Genomic DNA, 18,685 nt, shown 5'->3' on the forward strand with positions numbered 1-18,685 from the left:
GGCTGTGTCACTGCTGGAGCCCGGCAGACCGAAGGAGCGGGGCCAGCAGACACGGTGACCCGCTGGTCAGAGGCCACCCGGGGGAAGGCCCCTCGTGGCAACCTGGCGGAGGTGACCAGGGGCGAGCGGCGTGGCATGGGGAGGCCTCACTCCCTAGGGTCCCCAGACATGCCTGGGAGGGGCCGAGCCTCCCACAAGCACACAAGGTGGGGCTCAGACGATGCCACCGGCGTCACCGCATCTACAACCCCTGGGGCAGACTCTATTCTTCGGTTTTAGCAGCAAAATCCTCCTGTCCATCTTGAAAAATGAGATTTCTAGAAGTGTTGCTTGAGAACTATTGTTCTCGGGACGCCTGGGTGGCTTTGCGGGTGAGCATCTGCCTTCGGCCCTGGGCGTGATCCTGGAGTCCGGGATTGAGTCCCGCATCGGGCTCCCTGCATGGAGCCTGCTTCTCCCTCTGCCTGTGTCTCTGCCTCTCTCTCTCTCTCTCTCTCTCTCTCTCTCTCTCTCTCTCTCTCTGTCTCTCATGAATAAATAAAATCTTAAGAAAAAAAAAACTGTTGTTCTCTTCCTCCTGCCTCTTGGACCTCCGTTCACAAACCAGCTCCATTTCACAGATGAGGAAACCAAGGGTCAGAGAGAGACATGGGGCGTTCACAGGTGGGCCCGGTGAGCGAAGGCTGGCCAGGGGTAGAAGCTCAGGTGTCCTGTATCCCACGGTGGCTCTCCCATCCTCCATGACACTGGAAAAGGGGGGTCCCCGTGAACAAACGGGGGGTCTGGCCCTCTCCAAACCCCCTGTCTCCTCCCTGGGCCCCACTACCCCTCTCCCTCCATGTGGCAGATGTGCCAAGGCAGGCAGGCACACGGGCCTGAGCTCCCGAGCAGCTGGTCGCCCTGTCACTGGCCCGGAGGAGGGGCTTGGAGAGAGGAGGAACACCGAGAGAGGATTTTATCCCATTTTATTTTATTTTACTTTAAAGATTTATTTCTTTATTTGAGAGAAAGAGAGAATAGAAAGGGGCAGAGGGACAGGGAGAGAATCTCAAGCAGACTCCTCACCAAGGACAAGCCCAACACGGGGCTCGATCTCAGGACCCCGAGATCGTGGCCTGAGTCAAAGTCAAGAATCAGATACTCAACTAACTGAGCCCCCCAGGAGCCCCCCACGAGCCCCCCACAATCGAGAATTTTAAAGTCTGCCGAGGAGAAGCTGCAAGGTTTTCCATCTGCATCTATGACAAGTCCCTAAAAGATGGGACGGTGCCGATAAATGAACGAGTAAAAGATGGGACAGTGGACACTGTCTGGTGTCGTTCTGATTAAGATAAACTCACATTACGGTCTCGGACCCGCTCTGCTACCTGGAAGTGATGAGAATGCTGGGATGTATCCTCACGCCCCGCCGCCACGCTCGAGACTCTGCGCTGCACGCTGGCACCCTCCACGCCAGAGGCCTTGGGGGACAGCACACCCGGAGCTGAGGGGTACGGCAGCACCCCGTCGGCGGTGCCTCAATCGATGAGCGGATATTTGGTGAACCCTGTGTGCCAAGAACACGCATCATACAAAGAAATGGACCTTCCGTCGAAGCTCACTATTTCCCCTTACTCTCTATCACCCCAATGTGCAAAAGCCCCCCTATACACACACCTGGACACACCAATTCACACACACACACACACACACACACCCCGGGCCAGGCCCTAGGCCGCTCCTGCCGTGTGTGCAGTTGTAGACTTAGCCCTGCACACACATCTGGCCGCATCTTCTGACCCTGCAAGTTGCCCAAAGTGCGCTGCGTGCCCTGGGGGTGGCCACCCACCTGTCAGCACCTGAACAGGACAGGTGTCTCCCAGGTGAGAACTACCTCCGCCTCTGGCTCTAAGGGAGTGCCTCTCCCCTGCACTTCCTGGCTGGGCAAACTGCGTCCCTTCCCCCGTGGGCTCCCCCCGGGGTGGGGGCCCATGCATCAGGCACAGCTCAGAGGTGCCCGGACACAGACAGGCCCGGGCTCCCCAGGCCAGGACAGCCTCTGACCCGCCCCAGGATTGCCGGGCAGCTGCCTTCTCAGTGTGTGATGGGGTGACACTGGCGCTCATGAATAATCATGAAATAAAGGGAGATAATTAATATTTAGCTTTGCCAGAGGGAAGCACTTGGGGGGAAACCGCCATTTAGCCGGAGGGGCGAGAGTTGTCAGCTGGAGGCCAGGCCTAGCGAGAGGGGCCGGCGGCAGCCCCAGGGCGCCCACTGCAGCTTGCTGGCACCAAGGTGACCTCCACGGGACGACGAAGTGTGGAGTGGCAGAGGCACAGGCCAGCCCACATGCAGGTGGGTCCCCCGGGGACCGTGAGCAAGGTCAGGGCCATGCCACGCTGCCCCTCGGAGCCCGCCCCGGGGTCAGCCTGCACAGGGCTTCGGTGGGGCGAGCCAGGGGCACCAGGGAGGCAAATGCCCTGCGACAGGCTGAGCTGAGAAGCCCTAGGCCCCCGCATGACTGTGTCTGAAGGCAGGGCTCCTAGGAGGCTACTGGATCGGTGGCCTCAGGGAAGAGACCAGCGCTCCCCCCTCGTCACCTTCGCACCAGAACCTGGCCCTGCCGGACCTTGATCTGGACTCCCAGCCTCTAGAGCTGTGAGAATTTCTGCCGTCGAACCCCCCAGTCGCCAGCAATTCATGGTCTGGAGGGCAGCCCAAGCTAAGACACCTCCACCTGCCCTCCCAGGACAGAAAAACCCTCTAACACAGCAACCCCCGAGAGGCCATCTGATTAGGCTTGAATACTTCCAGGGATGGGGTACTCACTCCCATTCCTTCAGCTTTGGGACAGTTGAATGGAGAGAATTAGGGACTTTGGTCCTTGAAGTCTTGTGTTCAAAGCCCACCTCTCCTCCGTCTATACGGTCCCTTCTACCTGGGGCAGGGAGTAGTCGCACACACGTGCAGGCTAGCCCGAGACCTGAGCACCGAGCGCACAGCCCCTTGCTCCCGGCCCTCGCATCCGGCCTGCGCGCCGGGCCTGGAGACTCTGCCTCCTTCCCCCTGGGCACCCGCGTCCTCCCCCACGGCCTCTTGCCTCCCCAGCCGCCGCCAACCACCACAGGCTTTCTCCTGGCCTTTAGCTGTGGCCTCCCAACTTCCCCTCTCACGGCCTCTCCCAGATGCACGCTCCACACTGCTCAGGGCCAGCTTGCCGAAACACCCTCTGACCACACACTTGCCCATTGAGAATTGCCACCGTGTCTCCCCAGGCCTGTGGGACAACGGCGTCCTCGGTGCTTCATACCGGGTCCCAAAACTTGTTTCTGTGACATCTCCAGCCACGGTGTGACCTCCCCTGGCCCAGCCCCACCCACCATGTGCATCGGCACGCACACACGGGCACACTAGAGGTACGTGCACATGCACTAGCATGCACACACGCACACACTGCACCCACGTGTGCATGCACACACACACACACACACACACACACACCCTCCAGCCACTCTGTCTGCCAGTTGCTCCGACTTCCAGCAGTCGCTGCTGCCCTGGCCGTGTGACCCGTGACAAGTCACCCTCCACATCTCAAGTCTCTGCCCATCTGTAAAATGGGAACAATCAAATCCTCTCTATCTATCTCCCTGGGGGGTTATGAGCTCTCGGTGGAAGGATGGGGACGAAGTCTGACGCAGAGTCTGGCATGTGTAAAGATCTCGATGAATGTTGGCTGCCTGCTGTCCACAGAAATCCAGGGCTACCTCTTAGAGAGCCCTACATCGGGGCAGGAGAAGCGGGAAAAGAGAATGGAAATCAGAGGCAGAGGGAGGGGAAGGCAGCCTGGAAGGTGCAGCGCCCGCCACCACGGGACAGAACGGAGCTGTCCTTCAGAGCCCCGCCGACACAAACCCTAATTATCCTTCTGATATTCAGATTAAAATATTTACACAGCAAGCAGAGCTGAAACAAAAGCCATAATAATTTTTTAGACTAATTTGTTCCATCTGAGAACAAAAATCCAAGTTGTCTCAATATGAAAAGGATAGAGGATAGGTTTTTCCTCTCCGCTCCGGAAAGACTGGAAGGCACAGTAGCACCGCTGAGGAGGAAAGGACCAGCGTCCAGTGCTGTGGGGGCTGCTGGCTGTTCCCAGTGCTGGGCTGAGTCCTGGCTGGTGGGCCTGTGACGGGGGAAGAGCCCCCCGCCCCCGACGAGGGCTCCTGCTGGCCTTCATCCGAGGGAAGGAGAGAAGGGTCCCAGCAGCGTCCCCTCCCCCACGGCTGACGGCACCCATGGGGTCTGCACAGCTCCCGTCTCCTGGGAAGGAGCACAGAAGACACCCCCAGAGGCCGAGAGACACGGGGTGGGACAGACTGGGAGGCACAGGGAAACACAGACAGGAAAGAGGCTGAAAGAACGAACTACAAATGAAAAGGCACAGGTCTAGGGAGGAAAGAGGGAGGGACGGGGCAGGGGGGAGATGGGAGAGGCCAGAGACGGCCTGACTGGGCCTACTTTACCCTCCACCCTCCTGCTCCAAGGAGAACCGGCCTCCCCTTTGCCAAGTGAGAGGTCAGCAGGTCAGGCCTAGCAGTTCAGAGAAGTGTTTGATTTCTGGCCAAGACAAGGAAAAGACCAAAGTGCCCTGAAGCCCCTGGTCCCCCCCGCCCCCCCGCACCGCCAGAACCAGGCAGGGTGGGGCCGCAGCCCATCCCAGGGAAGAGGACCAACGTGGCCGAGGCCTCGGACCGTCTCCTCGGTGAACTGGCTGCTTGGCCCACTTTGTAATTCCCACGCCCCAGAAGGCAGTGGTCTCCGAGGCCTGCCCCACTGGACACCCACTCCCCCCCGCCCCGCCCCAGGCCTGGACATCATCCGCTGTCCTTCCCAGGCACTAATCACAACTCAGGGCAGCGGTAAGATCGGCAGCTGGGGGCAGAGACAAATCCCAAGGAGACAAAGCCCAGGTCATTCTCTGTCCGGTTCCCAAGGCTGCCGCGCCTGCTAGACTCAGCCAGAGGAAGGCTCTTCACTCGGAATCCTGGTCCTGCTGGAGTGGGACAGGGAGGGGACAGGGATTGGGACCCGAGAGCCAGGCAGGAGCCCCAGGGCTCCGTCCTGGAGGCTGAGCGTCGGCATCCGGCCCGCGTGCGGGTGGTGAGCTCGAGGGAAGGGCCACGGGCCACACAGGGAGCCAGGCCCGGGCCGCAGGGCCGTGAGGGGCTCTGCTGGGGTGACACAGAAAGCCCTGGGAGCAGAGCCTGGCACACAAGCGCTCCGCAGACCACCAGCAGCCAGGGGAGAGAGTCTCCCTCGCAGCCCCAGAGGGAACCGACCCTGCCGACACTTTGACCGTGGACTTCCAGCCTCCGGACGCGCGAGACAGTAGCTCTCTGCTGGCTGGGCCACTCTGGTCGCGCTGCGTTGTTACGGCAGCCTCAGCGACGGACGCAGCTGCCCGGGAGCCGTGATGACACCTGTTCTACGGAGGAACACCTAGGAACTTTGCCGAGGTTGCATGGGCCAGAGCGGGGCCCCTGTGGGGAGCCCAGCTGGGCACCAACCTGGCCGCTGGGGCGGGTCTCACCTGCGCACCCACCCCGCGAGCTACAGTATGTCACTCGTCTCTTGCCCTGAGTGGGAGGCATCCAGTGCAGACCAGCTGGGAAATGCACTTGACCCCTGACCATGGTCATTCCCTGAAGAAAGAGCTGAGTCAGGGGCACCCTGCCCTCCGCAGGGTGGAAGGGGAGCCAGAGGCCAAGGGCCTTCTGGCACTATCTCAACAGGCAATCAGGAACTAGTTCCCCAGCTACCAGAGCCCTGAGAGATTTCTTCAACTTGGGCCACTTCCCCACTCTTTCCCCTTTCGTACCCACCCTCTGCCCTGCATGGTGGCTGATGAACCCCTGACAGCAGCAAAGGTCAGCCGTGGGGATCTGCAGCAGAGGCTGGAGCCGGAGGAGGGCTCCACCCGCCAAAGGCCAGTCTGGCCCAGAGGGATGGGGGGAAGGGGGGGTGTGCACCCAGGCCTGGAGCCACCAGGGGTAAATGAAACCTCCCTCCATGGGGGACCCAGGCACCCCCACCTCGCCAGGGTCAGTCCTGGGTGAGCGCCCAGGCGGGAGCGACCTCAGACTGTGATGTTGTTCAGCTGGCCACCTCGGGTGGGTCCCTAACCTCCCAGCTGCTTCCTGACCAAGATTAGGACACAGGGGGGAAGATAAGATAATGGAGGGGATCCCACCCGGCCCTCACCTCGGGCCTGGGCTCCGCCAAGTTGCTCACTCAGAAGGGTGACGTCCGCTGTGCCTTGGGAAGGTACAGGGGACGTGGGTGAGTGCAAAGGGGAGCTCGCTGCTCCCCGGAACAGGCCACCATTCCTCCCAACCCAGGGCCCCTTGCCGGCGGGCACGCTCGCGCGCTGAGGTGGCTGCGTCCGCGTAGTATTTCCGAACCAAAAACACATTTTTTACATATGTTATTCCCCACCACGATCCTCGCAAGCAATCCCACGAGGTAGAAACTGTTGTGTTAATACACAGATGGGGAAACTGAGATTGGGGCTGGCTCAGGAAAACTGGGCCGGAATTCAAACCTGAGGGACTCCCAGAGGCGCCCCGCACCTGCCACAGAAACCAGCCTCGGGACGGGGCCCGGTGCGAGCAGCGCCTAGGCCACCTGGGGGGACGGGCCCCCACGGAGCTCGCACGGCTCCCCTGTGCACGCAGAGCCAGCCCCGCTGTCAGAGCCCCCTCCTTACCTCTAACCCAGCCCTTCAGCTGCAGCCTGAGCCTGTTTCCTGTGTTCCGTCCAGAGCAGAAGACAGAGAACCACCCACTCAACACCTATTCTGTAAAAACCCTCGTGTTCCTGCAGACGTAACAGTCATCCTGCAGGCTAGCTTCCCCCAAACTTCCCTCCTGCTTCGAATCCTCCAGCCTTTACCAATCTCTGGGGGCAGTGGTCTGGGGGTGGGAGGCCGGGGGGGTGCAGAGGGAGCCCGTTGTAGACATGGGCAGGCGTCCTCAGGCTCCTGCCCTCCCGGGTGTACAGGAGCCACAGTCCATGGAAGACAGAAGGGGACAGGGGATGGGCTGGGACAGGCAGGCGGCGCACGGCCCAGGCCCCGGGAGCCCAGCGCTGCTCTGCCTTTGGCCCTGCTACCTCTGCTCTCCTTCCGTCCGATCCACAGTTCCCCATGGTCCACAGGCCTCCAGAACCTCCCTGCCCGGCCAGCTGCCCTCCCCATCCAGACCCGGCCCTTGCAAAACCTGCCGGGATCCCAGGTCTCCAACCCCGTGTTATGCCCCCCGTGTCAGGTGGGCACCGGGAGGGTCTGGTCCACCCAGCTCGGGCCCTGGCAATCGGGACACATCTCCCTCCTGTTTTCTGATGGGAACAGAGGGAGGTCTGTCGCTCAGAGCAGAGCAACGGCCTAACCGAACTCGAGATAGCTGCCATCTATCACTTCCCTGCAATCTGCAAGCTTGTCACTCCGCCTGCAAAGATTAGATTAGGGGGAGCCGGGTCATCAGAAAATCCAACTTGAGATACCTAATATCCGGTTCTCTTTTGTCCGAGACCAGCCTCACTGGCACTTGTGCAAGTGTAGAAACAGGGTGGGCAGGCCTCTCCTCTGCGCGAGTCCTCGCCCCCCTCGGCCCCCACACCATTAGCTCTTGCACAAGGGCCTTGCAGTTTTCCAACGTGGCGGCCCAAGCCTTTGGGGTCACCCCACCGGCCGGTCCCCACCGCTGCCCCTGGGTGTTCTGGAGAGGCTCACAGTCCCTGTCTCTTGCTTCTTCTCTGCCTCAACGGCAATAAAAGCCACCACCCCTCACCCCAGTCCTGAGGGCCCTTCCCCAGAACTGGTAATTTGATAGGATTTGAATGGTGAGTGTGTCCTCTTTGCATTTCACACCTGGCGGTGTGAAACTAATGAAGAAATGGTCTCTTCACAGAAGGCAGCAGAGCGGCGGCGTGCTGGGCTGGGGCCCGACAGCCAGCCGACAGCCGGGTCCCACCCTCTGGGAAGACATGCCAGCCAGGTGGCACGGGTGTCCCCTCCCTGCCAGCACCACAGGGGCAGCCCCGGCCTCAGTCTCAGGGGTGGCCAAACCCCGCCAGCTCACACAGCCCCTGGGCCATTCTAGCTGATGTCTCCAAAGCCAAAAGTCCCCCAAGAAGTTTCCGTTTCAGTCTGAGCTCCAGGGGTGCCATGTCACAATGGGTTTCCTAAGCTGGCGCTCCTCGGGTGCGGTTGAGGCCGCAGAGGGTCAGGGACGCTGACCTGCTGCCTGCACCCCCTGACCGCACCTCTCCCTCCCTGGCATGAGGGCCCAGGTCCTCGCTCCCGGGGCCAGCCTGGGGTGTCTCAGGGGCTGTCACCTGCAGCCCAACGCCTGAGCCAGAAGAGAAGGGTGAGGAGGCCAAGGAGGCTGGGCCCTAAACCCGAGGGCACCCCCAGTCAGGATTTCAGGACGGTCCGGGAGGCACAGGGTGGGCGTTCAGGAGCCATCGGCGGCTGCTCTGGGTGCTCCCGCAGGGGGGCCGCTGCCCAGGGCCTGGGCTCCCACGCCCTCGGGGGGAGAGAAAGAACCCCGAGTCCTTAGCAGAGAGAAGACCTGGTCAGAGGGGGCCCGGACATTCCTCATCGTCGACGGATCCCAACCCTTCCCTCTGCGGCTGACTTTGTCAAGTCTCCTCCTGCCCCAAACCTACTGCAGGTGAATGCCTGGGAAGTTTAACATTCTGGGGAAACATCACAGCTGTGCTCCCTGGAATCACTCGTGACCCCCCCTGCTTCTCTCCATCTGGCTCCACGGCCCCTCCCCTTCTCCAGCTCCTTACCCTCCTCCCTCCCTCCGTCCCTCCCTTCTCCCCCCTCCCTTCTCTCCCCCTTTTCTTCTCTCCTTCTGTGCCCGGGGGTGGGGGGACCCCCTACTTTCATGGGCCCTCTCCCCCAAATGAATGTCTCAACATCTACAAATATTAACTTCATTAATTTGGGAAGGATTTATCAGTGCAGAGGTTAATTGTCTCTCCCTGACATGTTTTTACTGAATACATCTGGGTGACAAAATTAATTTCCTCATTAGCTATTTTTAAAAGTGGAACAAGCTAAGGGGGAAATTGGTGCGGGGAGCCTGCCATGTGAGCTGTCCCGGCCTCCAGGCGGCCCCAGGCTCGGCCCCAGGTTCCCCTCCCAGGGCTGCACACTCAGCCCCGGGACCGAGAACCACCAAGGTCAGGGCTCAGGCGGCGCTGCTTCCAGGGGGAGACCCGAGGTCTGAGTTCTGGGGCGAAGCCTGGTCTCTGCGGTGCCCGGAGCCCCAGGGAGAGGAGGCCTGGGCCAAGCACGGAGCCTGGACCCGCCCGGGCTGCTGCAGGCCCCTCCCCCTCCCCCTGAGGGTGCCTCCTACTTGGGCCCCCCAGTAATGGCTCTCTCGAGCAGAGGAAGGCCAGCAGATAGACCGAGATACGCCAGAGGAGCCCGGGCTGCACAACCTGTGCTGCTGAGCCCAGAAAGCCAGACCAAGTCACTCTGCCCCCGAGAAGCCAACCCCTCCCTCTGCGTGCTTATGGCAGCGGCTTCCAGCCCAGACGCCCCCGCACAGGGACAGGGGACGGTGGGGGCCCCTGCACTGAGGGTCGCTCAATCTGTGGCCCCCGTTTCCTCGACCATGAAGGACACGCTGCCCCACTGCCTTAAAGCCTCTGGAACCGGAGGCTTCCCTCATTCCCATTCAGAGTGCCCAGGAACCTCCCGCCGCCAGCCCCCATGGCTGTCCCCGCCCATCTTCACCCTCTGTAACCTGCCCCCCCAACCTTCCAGAGTGACCCTTCCCCTCACTCTAGGTCCATTTTACCCATCAGTGCTGCCTGCCCAGGACAGAGGCCACCAGAACTGAGAGACCCAGCCAGCTGCAGAGTCTAGAACCCCACTGAGCTGAGCCGGGTACACACCCCAGCTCCTCCCAGGAGGCAGGCCAGCGCCCTGGGCCTCATCCTAGCAGAGGAGAAAGGCCACGGATCAGACCCTGCCATGGGCCACGGCCAGGCCAGACCCAGGAGCCCCTTCCTCCAAGCCCTGACCTCACCAGGGGTCCAGCTCCAGGCTCTCAGCCCTGTCCTCTCTAGGAAATAAGGCAGCCTGGGACGGGATGCTGATACAAATCCCAAATCTCCTGTTGCTATAAACTGAGATACCGCACACACACACACACACACGCACGTGCACGCGCACGCGCACAGGACGCTCCCCAACGGGCGCTTCTGACCTAGCCCGGAGAAATTACCATGTGCAATTCCAGGAACAGGAAAAACCAGACCTAGGGAGCTATCTGAATGTCACACGCTGTCAGCCTGGGGCAGGAAGAGGATGGGCTGCCGGCACCTCCCCTCCCAGGCTTTTATCTCCCAGCAGTTGGGCCTGCCTTTCTCACGGCCACCTCTTCCTCCTGAGGGCAGCAGCTCACCTCGGGCAGAAGGATCCTTGGCACCGGTCACGCTCGGCCCTTCCCTAGGCTCGCTGCTCCGGCAACCGAGCACCCACGTGGCTGTGCGCCGAAATGACAGAGGGGCCCCTCCCTGCCCGTTGCGGCAGCAGGAGGTGATCACACATACAACGGGACGCACAGTCACATTCCCAGCTGTCCTCCCCACCCAGCTCCAATCTGCCTTCCGTCTGGGAGACCATCTCCCTCCACCTGTCTCCCTCCGTCCCTCCCTGCTTCCAGCCTGCCCGGCCCCAGGGGTTCCTGGAATGGGAATTCCAGACCTTGCAGGGGGCTGCAGTCTGGAGAGGAAGTGGGACGATGGGCTCCTGGGCTCTGGCTTCCCACAAGCACTGCAGCCAGCATGGCCTGGGGATGGGGGCGGGGAGCAGGCCTCAGGGCAGCCCAGGGTCCTGATGCTGAGCCTGAGGATGGAGGGAAGACTTCCCAGAGGGGATGAAAAGGAGCTGGGTTCTGAAGGATGAAGAGGAGTCTGCCGAGCTGGTCAGAGGGGAAGAACGTGCAGAGGGAGCAGCATCTGCAGAGGGCCTGGGACTTGAAAAGGGGCCTGCCTTGCAGGGGAGCTTGAAACCGCCCCGCGCCGTGAGCACGTTCGCTTCAGAAGGTCGAGGAGGATGGGCCGGGGGTGGAAGGAGCCCTGGCTGTTTCTCCACATCAGTGCTCAGCGGGAATTAAGCAGAAGAGAGGCAGCCTCCAGCTGTGGGTTGGGAAGAGCACTTGGGGGCAGAGCAGAGGCCAGCCCGGAGCTGTGAGAGCCACGGCAAAGCTCAACCTCAAAACCGGGGAGCACTTCTCATGGCACCGCTTCCCCTAAGAAGCACAGTGCAGGTTGTGACTGCATCTGGTGGATTCTCAGAAAACCTCGGGGAGCGCGCTGGAAGGTCTCTCTGGTCCTTGGCACCCTGGGTCCGACCCGTGAAGTGGTTTGCCCGCAAGGTTTTGTGGAACCAGGAAAGTTAGATCTTGCCCTGCTTTAGAGATGGGGAAACCGAGATAAAGGGGGGCTGCGTATCAGGAAGCCCCTGCCTGTGCCAGGAATAGCGCTCCCATCGCCCCGGACTCCCACACCGGGACCACACGCTTTTGATGTGGGTGCGGCAGCTGCACGCGTTTTCCTGCGAATGCACCTGGGTTGCCTGTGTCACCTCCAAATGTGGGCATCTGGGTGCTGCGAGGTGCCCCCACCTGAAACGCCGCCTCCCCCCGCCCCCCGCCGAAGCCAGCAGACAGTGTGCAAAAGGCAAGGCAAGAAAGGAGACCCCTCAGAGCAGAGCGGGCGCCGGCTCCGTGTGGCTGACATCAAGGCCCGCGTTCATGGAGCTCATTCGGGTCTGTCCCCATCCACGGCCCGTGCCAGGATCTGGTGACAACAGCGGCCTGCCTGGGATGGCTAGAGGCCGTCCCCGCTGAGGCTGCTTGAAAGGGAAGGGGGTGGAGACAGGGCTTTGCCCAGCTGGTCCTGGGGGCGGTGGTGCTCCCCAAGGGCTCACCTGTCCTCTCCGGGCCTCCCAGATCTGCCATCCACTCCCCAGGCTGGAAGGGGGGGGCGGTTCTTGCCTTTGGAAGAACAAATCCTGGTCAGCTCATTTCCTCAGCTCAGCCAGCAAGCGTGGGGAGCAGGTCACCAGAGAGGGGACTTCCAGAGCTGATCGCGCTGAGCGTGGTGGGGATTGACAGCCACCACCACCGCCCCCCGCCCCAAGCAGCGTGGGTTTCGAAAGCCAAGGTTTTCTTGTCTTCTGAGCCCTGTGACTTTTTGAAAGGGAACAACTGAAGCATTGCTTGGCAATTTTTGTTCTCACTCCAAAGGCACGTTGCTTTGGAAAGTGGTCAGATTCTGCATTTGTTGATTTTAGAATCCAAAAATATGGCAACGGAGAAAGGGGAGGGATGCTTTTCAGGATTTAAGATATTTTCTCAGACACATTCGAAACATGATTACGGCCCGAAATATTAATGGCAGGTGGATCTCCTGCTCAAAAAGGAGCTTCCACAGGCCTGAGCGTGTGTACTAGGCATTTCTGGGGTGGTTACAGTGTTCTGCTCACGTCACCCACCAGCACCCCATGCCCTCAGATGTAAAAATTATCATTGTCCATATAGTGTATAGGGAGGGCTGTGCCAAGAGCTCTGCACACATCACCTCATTTAAGTCTCAAAACAATCATAAAAGGAAGTGTCATTAAACCCATTATACAGATAAGACAACAGAGGCTTAGCACAGAGACCTGCCTGAGCCCACCGCACTGTTCACTGTCAGAACTGGGATGAGCCCCAAGCCCCCCAAGGCCATTGCCGGAGCCCCCCCCCCACTGTAACGTCTCCCCTTTCTCCCTCTCCTGTATCTAGCTTCCACCATGGACAAAACAGTCCCCATCTCACCCCCTACTCCACTGAGCCCCTCCCCACTCCTCCCCAGGCCCCTCCACCCCACCAGCGTCAGATTCAGGAGCTTCTCCGGAGGAGGTGGCATCCTTGTTGTTGAGAGTGGCTCTTGGTCCCCTGCTGTGTCTAGCACAGAGTGTGCTACCACGAGGGGGGCGGCAAGCGTGCACGGGAGGAGCAGTTTCATTCTGCACCGGGATGCTGTTTTTCCTTCTTCACAAGCCACATCTACGAAGAAAATTAATAAAATCTACTGCCGAGGCCATGCTTGAATGGCGGGCGGGACCCCCTGCAGAGCCAGGTAAAACCCAGCCTGCCCCCCATGGAGCCGGACGGTTTGCATTTCACGCACAAGGTTCCCAGTGCCTCTGCCGCTGGTCCTGGCCTTGCCCTGCCACCCATCCACCAATGCCTGCCCCTGATTCTTGACCTCATCCCCCGACTCTTTTTTTTTTAATTTTTATTTATTTATGATAGTCACACAGAGAGAGAGAGAGAGAGGGAGGGAGGGAGGGAGGCAGAGACACAGGCAGAGGGAGAAGCAGGCTCCATGCACCGGGAGCCCGATGTGGGATTCGATCCCGGGTCTCCAGGATCGCGCCCCGGGCCAAAGGCAGGCGCCAAACCGCTGCGCCACCCAGGGATCCCCTCATCCCCCGACTCTTGACTTCATCTCCCCAACTCTTGACCTCATCCCCCGATTCTTGACCTTATCCCCCGATTCTTGAGCTCACCCCCCTGACTCTTGACTTCATCCCCCTGACTCTTGATCTCATCCCAATTCTGGACCTCATCCCCTGATTCTTGATCTCATCCCCAACTCGTGACCTCATCTCCCCGACTCTTGACCTCATCCCCCAATTCTTGACTTCATCCCCCCAACTCTTGACCTCATCCCCCAATTCTTGACCTCATCTCCCGATTCTTGAACTCACCCCCGATTCTTGACCTCATCCCCCTGACTCTTGACCTCATCCCCCTGACTCTTGACCTCATCCCCTGATTCTTGACCTCATCTATCGATTCTTGATCTCATCTTCTGATTCTTGAGCTCATCTCCCAGATTCTTGAGCTTATCCCCCAGATTCTTGAGCTCACCCCTGCGATTCTTGACCTCATCCTCCCAATTCTTGATCTCATCCCCCCAATTCTTGACCTCATCCCCCCGATTCTTGACCTCATCCTGGCAATTACGACCCTTCACTAAATGCTCATCGATGTTTTGGACTACTTTGAACTGCTGGTCCAGAGCATAAAAACAATTAATGGGCCCATTCTAAGTGCTCTATTTGAAGGAGTCATCTGTTGCATTGGGGGATTTTCCTCTGCATTTTTAGAAATGCCAGGAAATAAAATTCTCAGTGTGACTCCATTACCCTCATCTGGGGCACTGCGAGCTCACCACCGTTACACCTTCAAGAGGACCTGGGGCTCCCCGTGAAAGGGGCGAAGCGCAGCCTAGGGTAACGCTCTGACTTCTCAAACCGTGATACCATTTATTTTGGCTTGGGCACATTCAAATAAAAAAGAAAAAAATCCCTTATACCCCACACGCGCGTGCACGCACGCACATATACCAGCTTTCGGTTCACAATGAATGTGTGGGTCTTTTCTGTGTCTCTGTGGCCAGGTCGCTGGGCCTGGGGGAAGGCCCGGGGGACAGAGGCGGGGCGGTCCCCGCGCTCCGCACACCAAGGGACGGGTCCCCTGCACCCTGCCAACCCCGTGGCTGGTGAATCACGAAGCCCGTGTCCTTCCCCAGTTACTGTAGCTCACGGAGCTGACTGAAAAACCAGTAGCAGCTGCAGGAAATGGGTAAGAGCACTGACCACAGATAAACTGTAGGACGGCACGGAGCGGTGGTGGAGAGACTCTGGGACAGGAAGTGGCGCGGGCAGGCCGCAGCCCCACGCCCGCTAGCGGGCCACTCCTGCCGGCTGCGCCCCCCCGATTGCGCCCCGGGGCCCACCGCCGGTGTGGCCAGCACGTGCACAGCATGGCCAGCTGGGCAGGGCCCTCAGCCGCCCCTCCCTGGGGGTCAGAGGAAGAGGGAGGCCCCAAGGAAGCCCCTGGCTTGGGAGGTCTGGGGGCTCCTGTCGCCGGCAGGGGCGGTGGCTCTGGTCATCAGGCCCCAGGCCGTGCGCTGCAGGTCATGCCCTTGCACCTCCTGGACCAGGGTCCCTGCAGACAGAATAGCCACCTCTCAGGAGGACAGGGCCAGGCACACGGAAAATGCGAGAATGCAAGGCGGGAAGTGCTGCGTCTCTAAGTTACAGACCCGTGTTTTCCAATACCCGCCCCCCAGCTCCTCAGCCAGGTCGAAGGACAGACCCTCTGAGGTTCACAGTGACAGTGCTCATCACAGCCAGGCACCGTGCCACGTCCTGCCCCACCCCGCCCCACCGAATGCCCACAGCCCCGCCGGGCACTAGGTCAGGTTGGCCCCCACCGCACAGATGAGCAAACTGAGGCTCTGGGGATGAAGTACGTCTTGCCCCGGGTCGCAGGCCTTATAAAGGGGCAGCGCCCGGATTCACGACCGACTGGACTGCAGTTAAATATCCTCCGAGCACAGGGAGCCACGAGGTGTGGACACGAGGGACAGAGCAGATGAGCAAAGCCTCTGGCTGAGGGCCTGCGGTCCGCGGTGACGCCACCGGCCCAAGCAGCCCAATGAGATGGGGCCCAATGTCTCTCACCCCAAAACAGACCCAGGGGTGCTTCCAGGGGACCTCCAGGGCAGGGCGGTGAGCCAGGCCCCGCCAGGCCCTCACTTCCCTGTGCCGGGCTTCCTGATGAGCCGTGGTGGAAGCTCCAGGGTCCCCACTGGAACTTGGGAACTGAGGGCGGCCTGGGGGGAGGGGTTCCGCCGAGAGGGGCTGACCTGAGCCCTCCTGGGGCCCTCCTCAGGCTCTCCCTGCAGGCAGCGGCACCCGGGGGCACGGGCAGGGGCCCCGCAAGCCTCCGAGAGGCGGCCAGGTGCACCTGCCCCGCTGGCAGGAGCGGCCCCCTCTGCTGGCACCCGGGCCATCGCTCGGAGTAGCAAGACAGGAGTTCAGCTGGGCGACTGACTCACCCTTGTTCCTGGAACTGTCTGAAGGCGGGAGAGGATGCTGTGGGTAGGTTCTAACTGTATCATCTGGGCTGGGGCCGGTAGCAGATGGTCCTTACAAAAAAAAAAAAAAATACTTCCATGTGGGCCTAAAATAGCACAGCACTCACCATCAGCTGAATGGGGAAATGTACGGGCCGGTCCGTCACGTGGGGGCGGCCGCGGCGGGCGGCAGGTTGGCCACGGGCACGGCGCAGGCTGCAGGGCAGAAAGGGGAAGCCCACCGACCGCCCGGCCTCGTGGGGAGCAGCTGGCGACGCAGCCCCGCTCGAGCCCCACGACCACCCGGGCCCCCTCGAGCCTCTCACACACGCACCCGCGGCTGGCACGGCGACAGCAGCACGCGGAAGCCAGGCCATGGGACGCCGAGTCCGGGTGCCCCTGGGCCCTGGGCAGCTCCCCCTCCCTCGCCTCAGTTTACTTATCTATAAAATGGAGTGAACAGAGCAACATCCTACGGGGCCGGGCTGGGCAGGTGGAGGGTCTCGTACCACCCCCTCTGGGCCCGCGCTCGGGGGAGGGGACGACAGGAAAGGGGCCGCAGGCTGGGTGGCAGACAGCGCTCAGAAGGGTGGAGGGTGGCCCCTCCTGCCCGTGCCCCCAGAGCTCCGCGACCCCGAGGCCTAAGACGGGGTCTCGGGTGGTGAAGACCCCCGGGCGCGGAGCAGACGGGCCGCTCCGAGGGGCCCTGCACCGCTGCCCGGCACAGAGGTCTCCCTGAGATGGAGGCGTCCCCGGGGTCCCCTGGGGACGAGCCGGGCGCCGGGCTGCTGGGTGTTTAACAACTGGCTCCATTGGAGATTGATTTAAAAAGACACCAATTTGTGCCCACTTGGGGGATGCAGAGGCCCCCAGCACGGCCAGGTGCTCCGCCGTCCAGCACCCACCCGCCCGCTGCCCCCGAGAGGCCGGCGGGGCAGCGGGAGGCTCGAGGGCACACGGGTCGGGGAGATGTGTGGACGCCGCGGTTGGTCTGTGGGTAGCTGCCCGGTGTGGCCTCCCGCGTGCGGGGTCGGCCGCGGCACCGCCGGGCAAGAGGGCCGTGGGGTCGTGGCGCTCGTGTCTCCGGGAGGGCCGGGGATGTGGCTGAGGTGACACCCCGTGGGGGCGGCTCCGGGCTGCAAAGGCCTGCTCGCCCCCCACCAGCCCGAACCGGGCGCCGCAGCCCCCCTGCTCCCGCCCGCGCTGCCCTCCAGCACTTCTTCAAAGGGCTGTCAGGCCGCCTCCGCTTCCTGTCCTCCCGCCCGCGGGGCCACCCGGGCGGCCACCACGTCAGCCCTGGCCGACGTCACCAGGGGCCCCACTCTCCACGTCCAGGCCGCGTTTCTCAATCCCCCTCTTACTCAACCCTCCCGCCAAGGGGCCTGGCTGCCCCTGGTCCCGGCTCGGCTCCCTGTCCCTGCCTCCCTGTCCCTGCCTCCCTGTCCCCATCTCCCTGTCCCCGTCTCCCTGGCCCCATCTCCCTGGCCCCGTCCCCCTGGCCACGTCCTCTATCTGTCCCAGGCCACCCACCTCCGGGTGCCGGAGCCTTCGCTGGGGTGGCGGCCCCCCTGCCCCTCTGTGAGCGCAGCGCCTCTCCTGCCGCCCAGCCCGGCGCCCCCGGCCGCCGCAGCACCACGGGGCCCCCTCCTCCAGCGCAGAGCCCCGAGCCTCCCGGCCGACACTTCCTGAGAGGCCGCCGTCCTGTCTCTGCCGCACCCGGCCTCCCGGCATCGGCCGAGCCAAGCCGTCCGCGCGTCTGCCCTCCCGCCCCAGCGCCCCACACTCCGCGCAGCCTCCCCCTCCTGCCCTCGCGCCGCCCAGGTCACCCGACACGGGGCAGCGGGGACACGGACCGCATCCCCTCGAGGGCCGGCATGCGTGCTAGCCTCAGCCCACCCCCTGCATCCCCCCAACCCCTCTCTCTCCCTGCATCTCCCCCAACCCTCTTCTCTCTCCTCCTACCCCCTCTCTCTCCATCTCCCCCAATTCCCTTCTCTCTCTCCCCTACCCCCTCTCTCTCCATCTCTCCCCCACCCCCTCTCTCCATCTCCCCCCAACCCCCTTCTCTCTCCATCTCCCCCCAACCCCCTTCTCTCTCTCCCTCTCCCCCTCTCTTCCCCCCCTCTTTCCCACCCTCTACCCCTCACCTCTCTTCCTTCTCCCCCCCCACCCCCAGAGCAGTCTTCCTCTCCTCTGCCCCCAGCACCCACCCCTCCAACCCAATGCCCCACTCTTGCTTCTGATGTCAGCCTAATCACGGCTTTCTCTCTCAGGAAGACATTCTTTCCCTCTCGCACCTCTGCCCCCCACTCCCCAGGAGGTGTCTCGTATTACCCGCCTCTGACCTTCCGTACCATTTTCTTCATAGCTGTTAATAAGTCTGGAATCATTGACTTATGTGTGTGGTTAATTAATGTTTATCTCCCCACCCCCGGGGGCTGGTAACTGCCCCTTGGGAGCGGCCCATCAGGAATGGCACTGCCTTCCCCGGGGCATTGTCTCCATTGTCTCTGAGCTGCGGGAGGCCCGGCCCACCTGCCACCTGGGCACTCCCAGCCAGGGTGACCATGCAGAAGCCCCAGGACGTTTCCACCGCCTGAGGCGGGACCCCCAGCCTCCTGCCCCAGATGGTGGGAGCCCCTAGGTTTACCCTGCCCCCCCCCAGGTGGCCCAGTGCACCGGGCGTGTTCCGAAGACACGC

The 18,685-nt window shown here is 61.8% G+C and overlaps 1 long non-coding RNA gene across 1 annotated transcript; it reads right to left on the minus strand.

Annotated features, from left to right (window-relative positions):
- Nucleotides 1-12,949: 12,949 nt before the first annotated feature.
- On the minus strand, nucleotides 12,950-17,668 carry LOC129510761 (uncharacterized). Its single transcript, XR_008664690.1, has 3 exons — nucleotides 17,515-17,668; nucleotides 15,967-16,056; nucleotides 12,950-13,118 (listed from the first exon to the last, which is right to left on the minus strand). It is a non-coding gene; the product is annotated as an uncharacterized LOC129510761 (long non-coding RNA).
- Nucleotides 17,669-18,685: the final 1,017 nt, after the last annotated feature.

This window comes from Nyctereutes procyonoides, unplaced genomic scaffold (assembly GCF_905146905.1).
Source record: "Nyctereutes procyonoides isolate TBG_1078 unplaced genomic scaffold, NYPRO_anot_genome, whole genome shotgun sequence".
Lineage (NCBI taxonomy): Eukaryota > Metazoa > Chordata > Mammalia > Carnivora > Canidae > Nyctereutes > Nyctereutes procyonoides.